The sequence below is a fragment of the Danio rerio genome, chromosome 1 (assembly GCF_052040795.2).
Source record: "Danio rerio strain M-AB ecotype USA chromosome 1, GRCz13ab, whole genome shotgun sequence".
Classification (NCBI taxonomy): Eukaryota; Metazoa; Chordata; class Actinopteri; order Cypriniformes; family Danionidae; genus Danio; species Danio rerio.
In genome coordinates this window covers 33,895,609-33,916,467 of record NC_141021.1, presented here as the reverse complement: position 1 = coordinate 33,916,467, position 20,859 = coordinate 33,895,609, and the positions used below count along the sequence as shown (strand labels likewise).

Genomic DNA, 20,859 nt, shown 5'->3' with positions numbered 1-20,859 from the left:
AAATCAAAATCAATGTTGGTCTTAAAGAAACAGTGACAGGAAAATGAACATAAATATCATGTTGCCATATGGAAACACCATGCGGTAGAGGGTTAAATCTGACAAAATAATCTACATTTTACCATTATTTCAGAAACCACATTTAAATATCACCAGTACTGAATTCAAAAAACTGCTCTGAACATCACTTTTTAAAACAGTCAAATTTTTGAAGGTGAACAAATTTTTGAAAGTGAAATGTTAAATAAATTAAGGACTTTCATTAAGCTACATATGTTTGGGTATGAATCACAAAGGTGCCTGATTTAAAATAAATGGTGCTTTAAAAAAATCTTTGTCCTTGAATCTGCTGTTTATGAAAGCGTGGGAACCCTATAAATTGGATCAAATACTTTTTTAAATATTCATTCATTCATTTTCTTGTCGGCTTAGTCTCTTTATTAATCTGGTGTTACCACAGCGGAATAACCGCCAACTTATCCAGCTCGTTTTTATGCAGTGGATGCCCTTCCAGCCGTAACCCATCTCTGGAAAACATCCACACACACACTCACTCATACACTACGAACAATTTAGCCTACCCAGTTCACCTGTACTGCATGTCTTTGGACTGAAGGGGAAACCGGAGCACCCAGAGGAAACCCACGCAAACGCAGGGAGAACATGCAAACTCCACACAGAAATGCCAACTGAGCCAAGGTTCGAACCATCGACCCAGCAACCTTCTTGCTGTGAGGCGACAGCACTACCTATTGCGCCACTGTGTTGCATTTAAAAAAAATATTATAGTAATTAATTTTCACTTAAGCACAATTTAGATAACATTAGTATTACAGTGAAGTGATTTTTAAATAGTGTATTTGGAGCAGAGAAAGTGTTTGTTTGTTTTTTTGATCTACTGCACGTAAATGGCTATAAAGGCACCATCTGAAGATGAATTTGCATATAGGCTACATAAATCGGAAACATTTCCATTCAATAAAAGCGCAAATAATATATGATGCTCCAATGCGCTTAACATAATACACACACTTATCAATGATTCCTACTTGTCTTCCTCGTCATGAAGAGTAGGCAAAATCTGTTATGTAATGGGGAAAAAAGAAGAATGAGTTCATTAGATACTGGATTTGAACCGGGTTCATGAATGAGTGTTAAAACATGTTGCCATGAGCTTTACGAGCTACGCCACTCGCGCTGCTGATGTCCGTTCTCTTTAACTTTGTTGTCTCTGTCAATCAAATGGGCGGAAATAACTCAACTAGCTCATTCCAACAACAAACTTGCAAAGAACACAGTTTTTCTCTGGTCTACCTCTGATAGGAGCACCTCAAATTCACATTCTGTTCAAAATTTCTCTTTTTGCTTGCTTTTGTCATTTGATTTTGCCAAAATAGAGTCATTACCATATTTATTAGGGTGAGGAGGCAGGGAGGGGTTTTGCACTCGTGCACATGCGCTCAGTTTCACGTTAATTTGGATGTACAAAGAGAATATGTGTGAGATTCCGCGTACACAGTGTTTCATACATTTGAATTTTTTACTAAGTACGCACATTTACAGGTTTGTGCATATGCAAAGTTTTAGTATGAATTCAACGCAAATCTTCATACATGAGGCCCCTGGAGCTGGACTATTTATTAATTTGAAATCAGTTCATTAAGAATATTACTGTTATATCTTATTATTTATTTATTTATTTTTATTGTATTTTAGAGAAAAGTAAAACGTTTTCAAAAGCATAATTTGAGGTATTCCTTTCATTTTCTGGTGTCTTAATTTTTACCTTCAGTGGTGTTATGGTAGTTATCTCTTTAACTCACTCAGTTTATTAATAAAATCATAAAAAAATAAAAATAAAATGCACAAATTTCAAGTCTAACTCAGCTTATATAGTAGGCTACCTTAAAATTGCAACACTTGCATATACATGTTCTAAAAATGACCAAGGGTTCTGGATAATGTGAACTCTAATAATATGATGATAAAAAAAAAAAAAACATTCACTTTGTCCCTGTATTCCTGAGCTCATGTCAAAAAGCTAACAAAGATTAATTCACATTGTATTCACTTTAATTATCTCAACATTCATGTGTGAATCATATAAGCGTACAGAGCTCATTTCGTTTTGCTCTTAATCGTATCAAGATCAGCTGTGCATAAATGAAATTGTGCTGCTTTTGAAAGGATGTCTGATTTCTGTAGTCTAATTTTGATCTACAGCTATGGATCAGGTGAACGCTAGTCACATATGTTTTTCATTCAGACCGAGGTGTAATTGTACCTTTTTAGCTTCCTGGATTTTATTATGTTTGTCTGTTTGGCTCCGTCTTTGTCTGTCTGCTCATCCATTCCACATTCAGACATCCATTCTTCATTCGGACCTCCTTTCATTGTTCCTTTGTAATCTCAGCTTCCCTACGTTACAACTGAGGGAAATATAGACAATAGTTCCAATATTATTCTCACATCTTTTGCATCATTTTTTTTTGCTGTCATAAGATACGGACAGTTTTTTGTTCGTTTCAGTGCTGCTTAGCAGACTTTTGCTCTTTTATTAGACCGCACCGTTTTGGCAGGATGGAGTGTTTTGCTTTCCTCCCCGGGCAGATCTGAGTGTATTTGAATTATGATTGGGACTGTCTCCATTATGATAAGATTTGTAAATGAACTGAAGATGTGTGGAATGACTTATGTGAGCACATCTGGCTCTTCTATCATTAGATGGAAAATATCTTCACTACGCTCCGACCGGTGGGCTTCCAACCAAGCACCTAGATTAGTCATTTTCATTTTAGGATTTATATCATCTTTCCACCCAGACTTTGGCTGGTTCTTGTTAGCAGTGGGACTTTTATGAATCGATAGTCTCATTTCTATTGTTTTTGTAAAATAAACACAAGACTACTTTGGGGTGAATAGGTTTACTCTGGCATGGCATTGTATTGCATAAAACAACATTACTCACTGAAAAATGAGTACTAAATATCAAAGGGTAAATCAGTATTATTGATGTGTTAGCTCATATAATCATTTATTAAAGTAGGCATTGCGTATAATGCTGAACCCTTTCTAGGTTATAATGAATATTTGGATATGACATAGCTGAATAATATAAGCTCAGATCAGAATTGAAATTTGCAAAACAGAATGTTCACTTTTACAAAAACAGATGTGACAAAAACAGATTGAGGTAGTTATGAGAATTTCAATACTGATCTGAGAAATGTACAAAAGCAACTAAGAATAACTGTAAACATACTATATCTGTGAACTCATATATGTGAAAATGGGAAAGTCAGGGAGACTAAGAAGAACTCAAGTGAACCGGTGACCCAAGTGGTGAAAGCCTTGGAAAGAGGCACTGCAGAGCAGAGTCACTGGAGAGTAGTCATCTCACCAGTAGCAGCCTGACAAGGATATCAACAAACCAGGACTCACAAAACACAAAGACAGACAGGAGCTAAATTAAAAAACAAAATAATAAACTAAAACAGAACAAAAGGAAATACTAAAATTGTAGAAGATAAAAGCAAAGAGAAATAAAGTTAGATTTAACTTACAGTAAAACCAATAGACAGACACTTAAAGCCAATAAATTAAACAAACAAGAAAAAGAATATCATTACAAGAACATGGATACAAGAAAATGATATTCTAGATGGTGTGGATACTGTAAGCTCAAAGACAAAACACGAATAAACATAAGATGATGCACAAAGTGAAACAGCAGCACTGAGTCAAGAAGGGAGGAAAGACCATGAGGTCCAGGTGGAGACTCTTATGCTGCGTTCTAAATTCAAATGCAGTACCTAGTAGGCAATTTGGATGTACTACTCGACTGTTAGAAAAGTACATTCTATACAATATGAATGTGAGTAGTATGAATGGAACTCGGATGTACTACATCCGACATTTTATCATCATCGCGTGACCTACCCTCATTAGTTGTGTCGTATTACTACCATTCATGAATTTTCTCATGGTGCATTATGAGATAGCGTAGTCGTAGTGTCAATTGAATGCACACTTCAGAATCTTTTTGGGAGATGTCAGTCATCCTGGTACTTCATACCTAGTATTTCGAATTATATGAATTTGGACATACTACTTAGCTCACATACTGTTTTAAGCGTACTATGTAGTATGGAAGTATGTAATTTTGGACACAGCTTTAGACTAACGAGGACTAGATGAGGGCTAAACAAGGGGGCACGACAAAGAAAAACAAGGAAGGAGGAATAGAGGAGCACATGGCAGACATAAACACAGGTTGAGCCATGTGCTCAGACACAAGATAAAAATAGACACGTTAAACAAGGACAACAAAGACAAAACATGCAACATACAGTAGACCCATGACAGGAACATCTTTACATTGTTTTTTTTTATTTTTTTTATACATTGTTAAGTAATGCAGACAGATGCCAAATGGCAGCCTTAGTGTGCATACACTTATAGGAAATGGCTCTTTCTCAATACCAAGAATACAGAGAATGGACTCATTCTTATGTAAAATCTTGCCAAGTTACTTTGAAAGAATGAACTTAGAAGACCATGATAACAGAGAATGTGTCCTATTAGTAATGAGATGCTGTAGTCTTTCTGGTGGTCACATGACTTGCAAAGAAACTTTTCACAATACAAATAAAACAGAATTTAATATGAATTTCAGCTGAATAAATACCTTACTGTGTGTTTATATCTTCATTAAAAATCTCATGTGAATAGTTATTGGTTTATTTAGGGAATCTCCTGAGATAAACAAGTAATATCTCTCTGACTAAGAAGTGGTGAATATACACTTCTGCGATGTTTGTGTGTATGTGTACCTTGTATTTCTTACATTGCAGTGACCAAATGTCCCCACAAGTATAGCAATACCATAAAATTTTGATCTCATGGATACATTTTTGTGGTCCCCATGGGGAAACTGCTCATAAATCACACAAAATGAAGTATTTGAAAGTGTAAAAATGCAGATTGTTTCCTTTTATGGTTTGGTTTAGCGGTTGGGTTGGTGTATGGGTGTAGAATATACAATACAACAGTGTAAAAATCATTATGTCTATGGGAATTTCCCATAAAGATAGCTATACAAGTGTGTGTGTGTGTGTGTGTGTATCTAAGCAGGTACAAGTGAGCAGCAAGACATTTGAACAGAACTCACTAATATTCACAACCCTTCCAAATATTGTGAAAACATAGCTTTCATTCTAGGGGTGATTTCTGGAGTTATAAACGAGCATAAATAACAATTTATGAAGATTTTACTGATCAAGTCACATACCTACAGTACATACTATTTAAATATCAGTGAAAAAGTTTAAACATTAAATCAGTGCACTCTATGGCTTCTTTAACATTATTAACTGTCCTCAAGATAGTTATTTCTTTATGTTTCTAAGTTATTATTTCGAGAGTTAGGGTGATGGTGAAGTGTTGTTTTTGTTTGTTGAGTAGGAAATATCACTTCAGAGTTAAAGTTTCCACTGTAAATTTTTGTCTCTTACAAGGACAGCTGCCATAGTGTACATTTGACAATAACCTTAAGTAGCCTTATTAAAGACAACCACCAATTTGTCAGAGTCCATCAAGAAACTTCCAACAAATCTTCTGTCAAACTTTTCCTCTCTTAAAAACTGCAGAGGGGAAATACGTGGCCCGATTCTTAACAACAAACCTCATGAAGAATCAAAGAATTTAAGAATTAAAAGAAATTGTTTAGGGGCGAAGCAGTGGTGCAGTAGGTAGTGACTTCTTCCCAGCAAGAAGGTCGCTGGTTCGAGCCTAGGCTCATTAGGCGTTTCAGTGTGGAGTTTGCATGTTCTCCCTGCGTTCGCGTGGGTTTCCTTCGGGTGCTCTGTTTTCCCCCACAGTTCAAAGACATGCGGTACAGGTGAATTGGGTAGGCTAAATTGTCCGTAGTGTATGTGTGCGTGTGGATGTTTCCCAGAGATGGTTTGCAGCTGGAAGGGCATCCCCTGTGTAAAAACTTGCTGGATAAGTTGGCGGTTCATTCCGCTGTGGTAACCCTGGATTAATAAAGGGACTAAGCCGACAAGAAAATAAATGAATGAATGAATAAATTGTTAATATTGTTTAATTGTCAAGCATCTGGTGCTTAATAGCATGTTTAATTTTCACCAAATCATTAAATGTGACTCTACCTACTTACATTTAGGATTATTTTTGTTCTTTAAAATAATCTACAACATGATTGATTACTTCTGACTAAAGTCTGTTTTATGTGAGATTAAAATATCATGTAAATTAAACCATTTGAATAGTGTTAATCATAAACCTATTTACTAAAACAACCATACACTTGACCTTTTTTCTACATATTTTAGAGCTCTTTTGTCAAACCATTTCCCCCAAAACGCAATTAGCACACAACGTCATAAGATGTTAATATTAGGTTAGATTTAGGTTGTGATGTCAGGTGACCAAAATTCAGCATCTAAGAACAACGTTATTTTGATGTCCAATAATGGCATCAAGTGACGTTGATATTTGGTTGATTTTAGGCTGTGTTAGAAAGTGACCAAAATCCAACATAATTTTGACATCAAATACTGACGTTTATTTGTTGAGTATGGCAACCGAAATCCAATGTCTCATAGAAGTTATAGAGGTAATGTCCAAACAATGTATACTGTAACATCATTAGACGTTGATATTTGGTTGTTTTTAGATTGCGTTGGAAAGTGACGTTTGTCCGACATTAGACACTGACGTCGGTCTGACATTTGGTTGATGTCAACCCAATTTTCATTTCCATTTAAAATGCACAAATTCAATATGACGTCATTTTGACGCCCTGTGCCTGCTGGGAAAGTACCAAATGAGCTTCTGGTCATTACAAGTATTGCACAAGGAATTACATAAAAAGCCTTTATTGATCAATACTCAATCAATGTGTAAACAAATAAAATAAAAATATAAAAAAAAAAAAACAAACAAGACGTGACAAATTGTTAGTATACTGTATGAAAATATTTTTAAAAATATCTATTTTGCTGAAACTGCTGTGGAATATACAGTATGTATACTGTAAATGTTTCTTTGTTTAACTTTATTTTATTTTTTTTATATTTATTTATTTATTTTTTTGCTGTTTCCAACTGGTTGGATTTCTCATAGCTACTATGAAAAGACATGATCATTATGATCATCATGTGTTGCAAGGCACAAACCTTTTCCCTCTCAAACTTTACAATACACTTTACTGGTTTCATGAGCCTGATTAAAAAAGATGCCAGTTTATTTTTAATGAAGTTTTGATGTTTCATTGTTTCTCTTTTTCACTTTTTTTTTTTTAATGCCTTACCGTGACAATTTTCATTTTGTGTAATTTCATAGCTGGTTTGAAATGGCCATTGGCACTAGCTGCTTCTTTAGCTGCTTCCCTCACAGGAGAAATGTCTCTTATGTTTCTTAAAGGAATAAAAGAAATAAACCAAAAAACAAAATCACTCACAATTTAGCCACCCTAGGGAAGTTCTAAATCTTCATACGTTTTTTTTTCCTGTTTGTTTTCTACTGAGCACAAAAGTATATATTTATTTATTTTTCTTAGGGATTTCAATGACCAGTTTGCATCATTCTCTAATCTGCATGAAACACAAGAGAAAATCTCAAACAGGTTTGGAACAAATGGAGGGTGAGAAAATAATGACAGTATTTTTATTTTGTAGCCATTTAACATAAAAAAGGTAACTTCCTTCAACATGAAATATTTTACCTCAGTGCTAATTACATATAACCCAATGGTGCCCTGATTGTGCTATTTATTGTTAAATGAATGTGCGTCAAACTCATGGTCTCAACTAACGTCATACTACACGTGTGTTTTAAACCTGCTTATTTCAGAAGCAGCAGCCTAACAGTGTTTATAAAGCAAATATGTGGGTTCAGTTCAGTTTACTGGCTTCTGAAAGACTTGTTAGCCACGTTCAAGCATTGACGTCAAATGGAGTGTTCACAAATTACACCGACAGCAGGATCTGTTCTTCAAGTGCCCTCTAATTATTTATAACCTTAACATAACTTTAAGTATTGCAGACATTATAAGAGAAAATCTGAATTGAGCTTGGTTTCAGTTTATGTTGATGACAAGTATGTGATTCTAAAATGACATTTTGTTGTTTATTGATTTGTTTTATGTTCATTATTTTGTGCATGTGGGTTTTTATAAATTAGACTTATGTTATATTGTGTTTGATTTCTGACTAGGAAATATTAGTGTGATTAACAATGATTATTGATATTGTTTCTCTATACACTAAAAATTGTGGGTTGTTTGACCCAAATTTGTGTTAAATATGAACAAACCCAAATTGGGTTAAAGTTGGCTTGATTGTAACACATTATTTTCATGGTCCATTTTAGTATCAGTAAACTGTCTAATATCTGTTGATACTGCTCCTTCAATAGACATTTAACTGACTATAAGAAACTTGCAAGTACATGTCAACTTACACTAACCCTAACCACAACCCTAACCCCAACCTAACAGTCTACTTACTGTATAATTTAATGAGAATTAGTTGACATGTAGATGCAATGTAACAAACAGACCATCGACTTAAAATGTGACTAAATATATAATTAATACAATACAACCCAGCTTTTGGGTTGTCCATATTTTACCCATATTTAGGTTAAATCAACCAGGCCTTACCATTGACAGCTTTAAATATTTTACATTGGTGGTAGTAAACTGTAAAAAAAATATTTACATATTATGAAAATACAGGCAACACAGTGGCGCAGTAAGTAGTGCTGTCGCCTCACAGCAAGAAGGCCGTTGGTTCGAGCCTTGGCTGGGTCAGTTGGTGTTTCTGTATGGAGCTTGCATGTTCTCCCTGCGTTTGTGTGGCTTACTCTGGTGCTCCGGTTTCCCCCACAGTCCAATTACATGCGGTACAGGTGAATTGGGTAAGCTAAATTGTGTATGTGTGTGAATGAGTGTTTGTGGATGTTTCCCAGAGTTGGGTGATTCATTCCGCTGTGGCAACCCTGGATTAATAAAGGGACTAGGCCGAAAAGAAAATGAATGAGTGAATGAATGAATGAATGAATGAATGAATGAATGAATGAAGAAATGAATGAATGAATGAATGAAAATGCAGAAAAATATCTGCAATATTTTATATAGTTGCAATTACTTTTAGATGCCTTGATCCTCCACGAAATACAGTATTAATCGGTATTGTTAATAAAATGAAATAAAAAACATATCTATAAAATAGTTATGTTTGTTAGCATTTTGTAATCCTTTAAAACAAGCTGGCAATGAAATTTACACAAGGCAGATTCAATATGATATTATATTTGATCAATTAAAAAAATGACTGAATATGCCACTGATGGAAAATACAAAAATATATAAGGATATACTTTATATATTATATATTATACTTTATAATATACATTTCTCAAATTTTTTGTAAAAATGCATACAAATAAACAATCAATGATATTGTGTTGTGCGGAGAACCTCTAGGACAGGGCAAAAGTCATTGCAGCAGCAGCAGATTACATCATAACAGTTAAACAGATTCAAGAAAGAACCACAGGATGTGAACCACTTACTGTAACAGCGAATTCTAGATTTTTATTTAGGCTAGCCAATAATTCTGTCTACATCCTACAGTTTGTGTCCAATATCAAAGCCATGCAGGAGCTACATTGTGAAATGTCAAGAACGATTTTTGCAATTAGAATGCTTTACATTAAAATAAATTATCATAAATCAATATACACTATGTGAAGGTATCATATTCACATAAGCTTTGCGGCACTCTGTCAAGGTTTTGTGTGTACATATTTTAACATTATGTGGAATGTTCAGGGTCCAAAATGACATCAAAATTTATGCTAAAGAACTAGTTTAAATATGCCAATCAACCTGACATCAAAATCTTGACATGATGTAAATTATACGACTCTTATGAAAGAAAGAAATCAGAGCAATAAGTAAATATAATAACATAAAAGTACTTAAAAAAATGTTACCTATGGTCCGATTGAATGTGTGTTTTCCAAGAGCAGTGTGTACACACACACTTAAGAAATAAAGATACAAAATCTGTCACTGGAGCGGTACCTTTTTAAAAGGTACATTTTTGTTCCTTACAGGTAATATTACCTAAAAAGACCAAATGTGTACTTCATATGGCATTAAAGGTACAAAAGTGAACCTTAAAAGTTCAAAAATTTGAATTTTTGACACATGATTTGTTTGATTGTTTTGGTTGTAATAAATTCATTATTTAGACAACTTAGTTCATGTGTCCTCTTTATGTTGCGTTTCCTTTATGAATTAATTATTTTGTGTTGATAAAAAAAGAGTTCGTAACAGTAACCTATAGGTACTAATATTCACTTTTATGGTACAAAAGTGTACCTTATGAAAAGGTACTGCTTCAGTGACAGATTTTGTAGCTTTATTTTTGAGTGTGCATATTTGGGACCACCTGGCCAAATTGTTTGTTTTTTTAGGAATACCGTTTTGGTTTTGCATACAATTTTATGTCATACATATGATGATAGAAAAAAAAAACACAGAAAGATTTGGCACCTCTGGAACCCTTAACAAGTGTTTTTGTGTGTGATTTGTCCTCATTAGTATTTCTTTTTTAATTTTCTTTTCCTATTTACTCATATACCTATAGTTATCTAAATGATCTGAAATTATCAGTATAAAACTTCCTTCATGCTCCTTATTGCTTTTCTGCATAACACTGTTTCGAACTTTCAAACTTTGGTAAACAGGGAGATTAAAAAGTTCCTGAAATCTAATGATTGATAAGTGCCATGGCAGCTTTATTGATCCTTAATCTGACATCATTTGCTGTATTCTCCCATGATCAATCATAAAATAGATGGAAGTCCCGCAAGAAACTATACTGATGTGTGTGTGTGTGTGTGCATGAGTCACACAGAAAGCAGCCTACTGCCTTTTCTATGAATCCTCAGAGGGTCGGTATAGTTCATTTATCATACACCAATAGGCCATCCATCATCTCACGCTGTCATGTCTAGACTAAATAGCTTTGGACTGAGGAGGTCTGTTACGTCATAAAGCATAGATGGGAATCTATTTTGGCAAATGCATATGTTTACTGAAGACTTTTAGAAAAAACGGCTTCAACAGTTGTACTGTAGTATACTACAAAAGGCGGTCACAATAAAACATTACTTGCAATGATGTGGCTTATGAATTTGTACCCACCGTTTGGGTTCTTTTAGAGCCATATTCAATAAATGTATTTTATAGATCAGATAATAACACATACACACAAATAGCCCTAAATGAATTATAAATTTGTATTTTTTTATTTTTTACTTGAATGGCTGTGAAGGTCTAGGAAGTATACAGTATTACAATCTGACATAATTTACAAGGGCTTTATGCCATTCTATTAATTATTTATTCTACAGAACTTTGATGCAATATATTTAGCACTATAAAATGCTGACTATATCTTAAGGCTACTCTTCAGTATGTGTCTACTGTATTAATGGTTAAATTCTCTGTTATTTGATCATCATTTAGTGAATAATAGCTACTGTCATGGTCAATACAAAAAGAAAACATTGTGTCTTTTAAATCAAGTGTATTTACCACCTGCATTGCTTTTCTGTCATGAGATAAATTCCTCACCTATATTATAGTTCACTCTGTATTTCATTTCTTTGTGTTTACTGACTTCTTTGCTTCTGGCTTTGCTCCAAACTTTACTCCTGAGAGCTGCTGACTGCTCTACTTAAGTGTATGTGTGTGTGTGTGTTTCATGAATTTATGCGTGCTCTTGCTAAATAAACATTGGAGCAAATGCAGAATAGCATGAATACAACTGTGCAGCCAGTCTCCAGTTCAAACACATCAGTAGTTTGTTTGATTCTGAGATCAAATCTTCAACATTAAATGAGTAGAGAGAAGCAAAGTAGATGACGGACATCTCTTTAAGTGAAACACTTTTCAGAGTTGTTCTCAAATCCACACTCATTTAACAAGTGATGAATTTGTTCTGCATGTTCAGACTGTGTATGCATCCAGTTTATCCTTCATTAGGTTCAATAATACTGATAGCTTTAAGAGAGAGAGGGGCATGAATCTAATGGCAGCAGTATCCTTTAAGTAATAAATCAATTAGGAACATATTTAGTATTTACTAAACTGATCAATAAAACAAAAGTTGAGGGTAAGCATAAAGCATACACAATTACTGATACTTGTAAACTTAATATTAAAGAGACAGCAATGTGTTCTAGAAAACAGACAACCAAACCAGGCACAGGTGATGTACAAAATCAGTAACCACATCAACTAACTGGAAAAGGCAACGAATGCCTAAACGGAAAACTAAATAAAACCCCTTTTATTTTATAATATCCCTATGCCTTTATGCAAATATGAGTGAGCCTTAAATAGCTGAGTGGGCTTGACAAACCACCTGTAGAAAGCATTCTCTCATCTCTCTGACAATTCCAGACACTTGCAGCAGTTTCACATATGTAACAGGCACTTTAGTACAATCTTTCCATGGCCCAATCCCAATTCTACCCCTTAGCCCTTTCCCCTACCTTTTGGAACACCCCTACCCCTTCACATGAACGTGCAAAATGAGGGGTAGGTCTGTCCTAAATCTCTTAAGTTTGACGTTGTAGAGCTAAGGGAAAGGGCTAGATGCCCCTTCAAATGGAGATTTTTCAGGACCACACTCGAAACCAAGGGGAAAGAAAATTTTCCAGAACACAACAGCCACAATGGCAGCAAAAATCGAATTGGGATTGGGTCCATATCTTTATAAAAAGAGTGTGCTACACACAGGTGAGTGGGGTTGACAAACCATCTGTAGAAACACTGTCAAACACTTTACTTAAACTACAACTTAAAAGTACTCAATAGGAAAACAATGTTTAGTTGTAAATGTACCACATATCATGTTGCACTACTTGTCTTCTTCAACTTTAAAATACCTCATTTGCACAGTATCTTGCACAATATTGTCATGAATCTGTGAGACACGACATTTCATTTCACTTTATGTCCACACATGTAATGGAATGACAGTGAAGCTCATCTTGACGTGACTTGATTTAACTTTGCCTTATTTTTCATTGCCTGCTTAAATTAGATCATCACATATCAAACAATATACTGTATACAGCTGGTCTTGAAGAGGAGTTTTGCTCAGGTCTTCCATTAAAGGTTTTTGACCAGTTCTCTGTGGCTCTAAACTCTTCAATTCGTCAGACTTCCCAGCAGACACAGGACGTTAACATGACATCAGATTGACGTTGTATCAGAACGTCGGGGGACATTGCATTTTGTTTGGAAATGAACATCAGGTTGACGTCAGAACCCAATGTCAGGTCAACATTGCATTTTGGTTACTTTCCAACACAACCGAAAAACAACCAAATATCAACGTCTAATATTGTCACCACTTGACGTTATCTGGACGTTACTAACATGTCGTCTAAAATATGTTGGATTTTGGTTGCCATACCTGACGAATGAGGTTGGTTTAAGATGTTGCCACAATGTTGGATTATGGTCACTTTCCAACACAACCTAAAATCCACAAAATGTTAACATCATTTCAGGTCATTATTGGACGTCAATATAACATTGTCCTTTAGACGCTGGCGACCTAAAACTTACCTAATTTTAGGGTCTTATAATGTTGAGAGTTGTTTCTGAGAGAGCTGAGCAGGAATGAAAAACTCGTTTTAACAGAGAAGCCATTTCAGAGCCCGTGTCTTGATTAATTTGATTAATTCATGATAGAGTGGATGTTCTATATGAAGCCATCAGACACATTCTTCATCTTCATCTAGATTTAGACAAGAGAGATGATACAGAAAGATTCTATAGTGTTAATGCACTGAATCCAAATATATCTTCACTCTATTAATGGCGCAATTGTTTTGTTTGGTTGTTTGGCTTTCTGTTGCCAAAACTGATCTTTAGTGTCACATGATTCTTCAAAAATAATTATAATATGCTAAATTGCCATTATAGAAATATAATATTATTGTTAATGTTAAAAATAAAATAAAAAAAACTATTGAATCAATTTTTTTTTTTTTTTGTTAAAACCATGGTACATTTTAAAATGCTTAATATATCAAATAGAAAGGAAAGAACAGCATTTATTTGAAAATAAATTTATTTTAGCATCTTGCAACCTGATAAATGTAGAAGTATTATTTCTATTAAAAAAGTAAACAATTCTGATTTCAAATTGTACACTACCTGACAAAAGTCTTGTCATCGATCCCAGTCGTAAGAGCAACAAATAATAACTTGACTTCTAGTTGATCTTTTGGAAAAGTGGCAGAAGATAGATTTTTCTCATGAATCAATTGTTGAACTGCATCCCAATCATCACAAATACAGCAGTGGACCTATTGAAACCAGCATGGACCCAAGATTCTTACAGAAATCAGTCAAGTTTGGTGAAGGAAAAATCATGGTTTGAGGTTATATTAAGTATGAGGTGTGCGAGAGAGTGGATGGCAACATCCACAGCCTGAGGTATCAAAACATTTGTGCTGCCCATTACAAGCTACAACAGGATTCTTCAGCAGGATAGCGCTGCTCCTCATACTTCAGCCTCCACATCAAAGTACCTGAAAGCAAAGAAGGTAAAAGTGCTCCAGGATTGGCCAGCCCAGTCACCAGACATGAACATTATTGAGCATGTCTGGGGTAAGATTGAGGAAGGGGCATTGAATCCAAAGAATCTTGATTAAGTCAGAAAGTCCTGCAAAAATGCTTTCTTTGCTTTTCCAGATGACTTTATTAATAAGTTATTTGAGTCATTGTAGAGATGTACAGTATGGATTCAATGTCATGGGAGTCTTTCAAAATAGTAAATATTTTTCCACTGTACCATGGCTTTATATTCTATACTGTGCATAATTTCTGTTAAGTGACACGATTTTGTTATGTAGTGCATATGTAGGAATTTGTATTTTCCTTGAAATGTGGTTTTAAACTTGTGATGAGACTCAATGACAGCTGAAAATCAATAAAAGTATTTGTTATCAAGGAACAAAAACACAAGATAAGATATCTGTTTAGTTTGACCTTATTGCTTTTGGCTATCAGATAATTCTTATTGTTCAGCTCTGCCTTTAATTGAGAATAGAATAGAATAGAATAGAATAGAATAGAATAGAATAGAATAGAATAGAATAGAATAGAATAGAATAGAATAGAATAGAATAGAATAGAATAGAATAGACAGAGAGTATCTCACAAATAACACAAATTCCTGAAGGGCATTGAAATTAAAATGAATAACATTTTCTTTTAGTATCTGATCCTGTCTTTGTTGTAATGTTGCTTCTGTGCTTAGAGACATTGTTGCCTGCAGGCACTTTGGTTCCGCTCTCAATTGGCATTGGTTTGATTTAAATATTGTAAGTGAAACAAATATTACTCTACACAATCACATAGGTGATTTCCTTGGGGTTAAGAACATTGATGAGTTAAAACAGTGATTGAATTTATCATTTTGGGGGGCTAATTCTACATAAAGATCTGTGTGTATATAATATCTTTAAAAAAAATCTCACTGGAGTCCTGATCCCACGCAGGTCATTGTTTCATAACTCATACTGACACGCATACGCAAAGATAAACAAATTTGCATTTCAGACATGCAGTGATAGAATGGTATTGCACCGTGGGTAAGAAGAGTTGCAGACCCATTTGATGACCCTGTATGCCTTACAGGAGCTTCAACTCCCCATCCGCATTTGCATGACGTACACGGATATCATCTCCATCTTAAACATAGTATATTCACATTCTAATAAACACACTTTTTCAGTTCTTGAGCTCTGACTGTGGCATAGCTACAAAACAAACATGCTGTATTTTTTTTTAATTACCAAGTAAACTATTTTTTATGTATTTCTTTTGTTTCAACTTTTTATAAAATATTATTGAAATGACAGAGACAATTTAAGTAAAGGTGCAAAAATAAAAAATAAATTGCTTTCTATTAAATTGAATTTAACAGTAAGAAGGCTTTGCTTGGTCACTTGTGTTTTATTGTGTGCAAAAAAAAATAAAAAACCTACATTTCCAGGTAGTCAGCAGTTCTATAAGATAATCCTGAACTTATGTGTATCTGTCTGAGAGGTTTTTATGGATGACTGTCTTCATGTTGCGCACGTCTTTTCATTACACAGGACAGTCGTGGCTCTTTTCAGCGGTTTAGGCAGGTTTACTATTTCTACGGCGTCGCTGATGTCAGCGCTATCAAGTGTATTATGTTGACGTGCATTTTTGTGTACCTCTGTACTCAAAAGAGTTATTGCTTGTTGTAATCATAACTCTAAAATGCGATGTGATTATTTAAATGACGTGCACGCTTTTGGTTTCATTTTCACTGCTAAGTGCTGTTTATACTTCCCACGCGGCTCCTGAACGATCACTCTGTGCCACAAACTGAATGTTATTTACAACTTTATTATCTGTTATTCACAACCTTTGCAGGTTCTGTTCACTGAAGTGGACGCGCGCATGTCTACCATTAAGTAGTCTGCCCTCTGTAGTAACAGCCCACGGTCAGCTAACGTCATGTGTGATTTTACGGCCGCGAATACATCGTTATATGAGGACAGAATTATATTTTTGGGTGAATTGTACCTTATAAATACTGTATGTGACTCTTTCAACACCATTAGATGGTATCCATGTCGCTGAGCAAAGTATGTAAATCACTGTGAAGACTTTTAAACTTCGGCTATGTTTGACCCAGTATGCGTGTCAAAAAGCGGACGAGTCTAAAGCAATGACTGTCAAACCGAAATGTTGCCAGATGTCCGATTTTGAGAGGATGGGCCATCCTCTATTTCAACTATGCTCATCTTGGTCTGTAACGTTACTGCTGCTGCTAGTTCAAGCAATCTGAACTCATGTGCGACAGCAGGTAGAACGTAGCTCACGTGCAAACAGCTCAGCTAATAAGAGAAAACGCACGTTAAATCGTAATAAAATCGTCATAATGCCACAATGCATATTGTGACATTTGTGCATCGCAGTAAATCGTATAATGATAAATTGTGAAAAGTTGAATGATACTAAATTTAATTGGTTTGTTTAAACTCAGCCTATAGAAATTGTTTGCAACCACTTAACTTTAAAAAAGTAAGTAATAATCTGGTCTATCCCATGCCTCCAAGCCCAGAGAAGTCAACAACGCTTCTGGACACTGTTAACATAGGGCTTTCTTTTGGGACAGTACAGTTTTAATTGGCATTTTGTCAACGTGCATGATTCTTGACGCAGTGCCACCTGAGAAATCAGAAATCAATGTAGTTTAGCTTAAGCTTGTGCCCTTGTCCTTTATCCACAGAATTTTTTTCCAGAGTCCTTGAATCTTTTAATTATGTTATGCATTGTTGAAGGTGAAATATCCAAATGTCTTCCTACCTTTTTTGAGGAACATTGTTTTAAACATTTCAATAAATTTCTCACATGTTTTTTGGCAAACTTGCGATCCTTAACCCGTCTTTTCTCCTAAAGGACTAGACTTTTCTTGGTCTTTTGTACCAAATCATAATTACAATCACTTGTTGATATCACCTGTTTCAAATCACATCATTATTTAACCAGTTTACCTAATTACTAGCCCTAAATTGCTTTTGTCCAACTTTTTTGAAATGTGTTGCAAGACCCAGAATTGGAATATGTGTTTATTTTGAAACAAACAAACAAACAAACAAACAAACAAACAAACAAACAAAACACAAACACACAATACAATTCAAATCAACAAGAACAGGTTAAGTGATGTTTGTTGTATTGTCTGCAATGTAATACAAGTTGAAGTAAATTTAGAAATCGCTACTTTCATTTTTCTATTTTCATTTTCCATACTGTTCCAACTTTTTGTGATTTGGGCTTGTATGTTCTTTGTGCTAAACAGAAGAAAGAATCTCTGGAACAACTCTTTGGAACAAGTGGAGGATGAGTAAATGATGACAGAAGTTTCATTTAGAATGAAATTGTCCTTTAAGCACTTCATCTTTATAAATATCTAAATACATGTACATCTGAAGAACAGTGAAATTTTTTTTTAATTATCTTAGACATTCTTTTACGTCGTTAATCCAGAAAAAAAGATTTAAAATTGACAGTTGTTGTAAATGTCAAGAATTCTAAAAGCCATTATCATCTTTCACTATGCCTGCATGTCTTTCCTTGGATATATGCATGTAGAGGGAACTACGCAGACCTCGTCCCCTGAGAGAGGAACTGCCATCATTATGAGAGCAGAAGAAAGTGTCTGGGTGTCTCATTACCGTGTGACTCTCTGTCATTAATACCCGTTTGTGGAGAGGCAGAAGGAGAAGGCCGCGATCAATCAGATGAGATTTAACTTCACATATAAACAGGTCTGATGAATGGTTGCCGTTTAAAGTGGGGCGACAGACTTACCACAATTTGCACTAAGTGTCTGGGCAGAGTCTGTGCCTTTACTGCCAGATGGCTGTAGAATTCGATGCAGTATTTTATTTTTTTTCCAGAGTTTTAAATCTGTGTGAGCATATGTGTTTGCTTAATTTATCATACTAACATTTAAACCAATATCCTGCCTTTTTAGTCTTTTCCATATATAAATCGGGACATGCTGTGTACTACAGGCTATGTACTGTAACCTTTAATAGCAACCGTTTAAGAGTCTTTGACACCATTATTCGAGGTGTTGCTTTAGCCTGGAGTATGGCTGAATTTTATGGCTCCCCCGATTAGGTGCCAACACTTTAGCCAGTCAGCTAAAGGTTAAGGCCTCTAGAATATTTTAGAGAGTGATGTTTTTCAAGAAAGATTGTATGTAGCTTATAGCAAATTTTACTTATGCTTTTTAGTGTATGCTTTTTCCCAAAAGCCATTACCATCTTCAACTCACACATGCACTGGCCCCATACATGCACACATATAAGAGAAAATCTTGTATATATATATGTGTGTGTGTGTGTGTGTGTGTGTGTGTGTGTGTGTGTGTGTGTGTGTGTGTGTGTGTATTTATCGTTCAGGCTCAGAACTATTTTTGCACTACTACTTATCATCTTACATTTACATATTACATATTGTATGTCTCTCGTTCTACCTCAGAATTGTTTACTCTATCTCACCCTCATCCCCTATTTTGCACTACTGTTTAATTTGTTGCTTAGTGTGATCTGTATTGAAACTAGTAGTGTATTGTACTGAGTAGTGAGATGCACTTAATCTCATCTGAGATGTATGTACATTGTACATATACAGTGACAACAAAAGGCATTCAATTCTACCATACTCTATTTTACTCAATTCTATTTTTCTATTCTGTTCTACTCTATTCTATTGTTTTCTATTCTATTCTATTCTATTCTATTCTATTCTATTCTATTCTATTCTATTCTATTCTATTCTATTCTATTATTTTCTATTCTATTCTACTGTATTAGATTCGTTTCTATCCATTCTATTCGACTCTATTCTCTTCTACTCTACTCTCTTCTACTCTATTCTATTATCTTCTATTCGTTTCTATCTATTCTATTCTACTCTATTATTTTATTCTCTATTCTGTTCTACTTTATTCTTTTCTATTCTACTCTATTCTGTTCTTTTATGTTCTATTCTATTCTTTTCTACTCTATTCTATTATTCTCTATTCTGTTCTACTCTATTCTGTTCTTTTATGTTCTACTCTTTTCCTTTCTACTCTTTTCTACTCTATTCTGTTCTACCCTATTCAATTTTTCCCATCTATTCTATTTTACTCTATTCTCTTCTACTCTATTCTACTCTATTCTAATCTGCTCTATTCTATTTAATTCTGTTCTACACTATTCTTTTTCTATTCTGTTTTACTCTACTCCATTCTACTCTACTCTATTCTATTCTGGTATTTTCTATTCTATTCCTTTCTATTCTTTTTTATTCTGTTCTACTCTGTTCTTGTTTATTCTATTCTAATCTACTCCATTCTACTCTACTCTAATCTATTCTATTATTTTCTATTCTATTACTTTCTATTCTTTTTCTATTATATTCTTTACTGTTATGTAGTTATGTTCTACTACTCTATTCTACTGTATTATATTCTACTCAATTCTATTCTATTCTATTCTATTCTATTATTTTTTTCCTATTCTATTCTACTCTATTCTTTTCTTTTCTGTTCAAATCTATTCTTCTCAATTCTATTGTATTCTACTCAATTATTTCCTATTTTTTTCTATTCTTTTCTGTTCTGTTCTACTACTCTATTCTATTATTTTTCTATGATTTTCTATTCTTAACTATTCTATTCTTTTATATTCTGTTCTACTCTGTTCTACTCTGATCTACTCTATTCTTTTATATTCTGTTCAACTCTATTCTATTCTTTTCTATTCGATTATTTTCTATTCTGTTTTTCTCTATTCTATTCTATTCTATTCTTTTCTATTCCATTCTTTTTTACTCTTTTCTGTTCTAATCTACTCTATTTTACTACGTTTTATTCTTTTCTATCTATTCTATTATATTCTACTCTATTCTATTCAGTTCTGTTCTACCCTATTCTATTCTACTCCATTCTACTCTACTCTGTTCTATTCTTTTATATTCTGTTCTACTCTATTATACTCTATTCTATTCTATTCTATTACATTTTACTTTATTCTACTCTATTCTATTCTATTCTTTTCTGTTCTAATATATTCTATTCTACTGTTCTATTCTATTCTCATCGCAGATGAATATAATGTACATTGTACACGTGTACAGTGACAACAAAAGGCATTCTATTCGATTATATCTTTTTCTATCCTATTCTATTCTATTCT

The 20,859-nt window shown here is 34.2% G+C and overlaps 1 protein-coding gene and 1 long non-coding RNA gene across 4 annotated transcripts in view; both read left to right on the top strand.

The window, feature by feature from the left end:
• kcnq5b (potassium voltage-gated channel, KQT-like subfamily, member 5b) overlaps window positions 1-20,859 on the top strand; it is a 197,374-nt gene that overhangs the window by 102,803 nt on the left and 73,712 nt on the right. The gene's annotated exons all lie outside the window — the stretch shown is intronic.
• On the top strand, window positions 5,544-6,914 carry LOC147846884 (uncharacterized). Its single transcript, XR_015476655.1, has 2 exons — window positions 5,544-5,961; window positions 6,009-6,914. It is a non-coding gene; the product is annotated as an uncharacterized LOC147846884 (long non-coding RNA).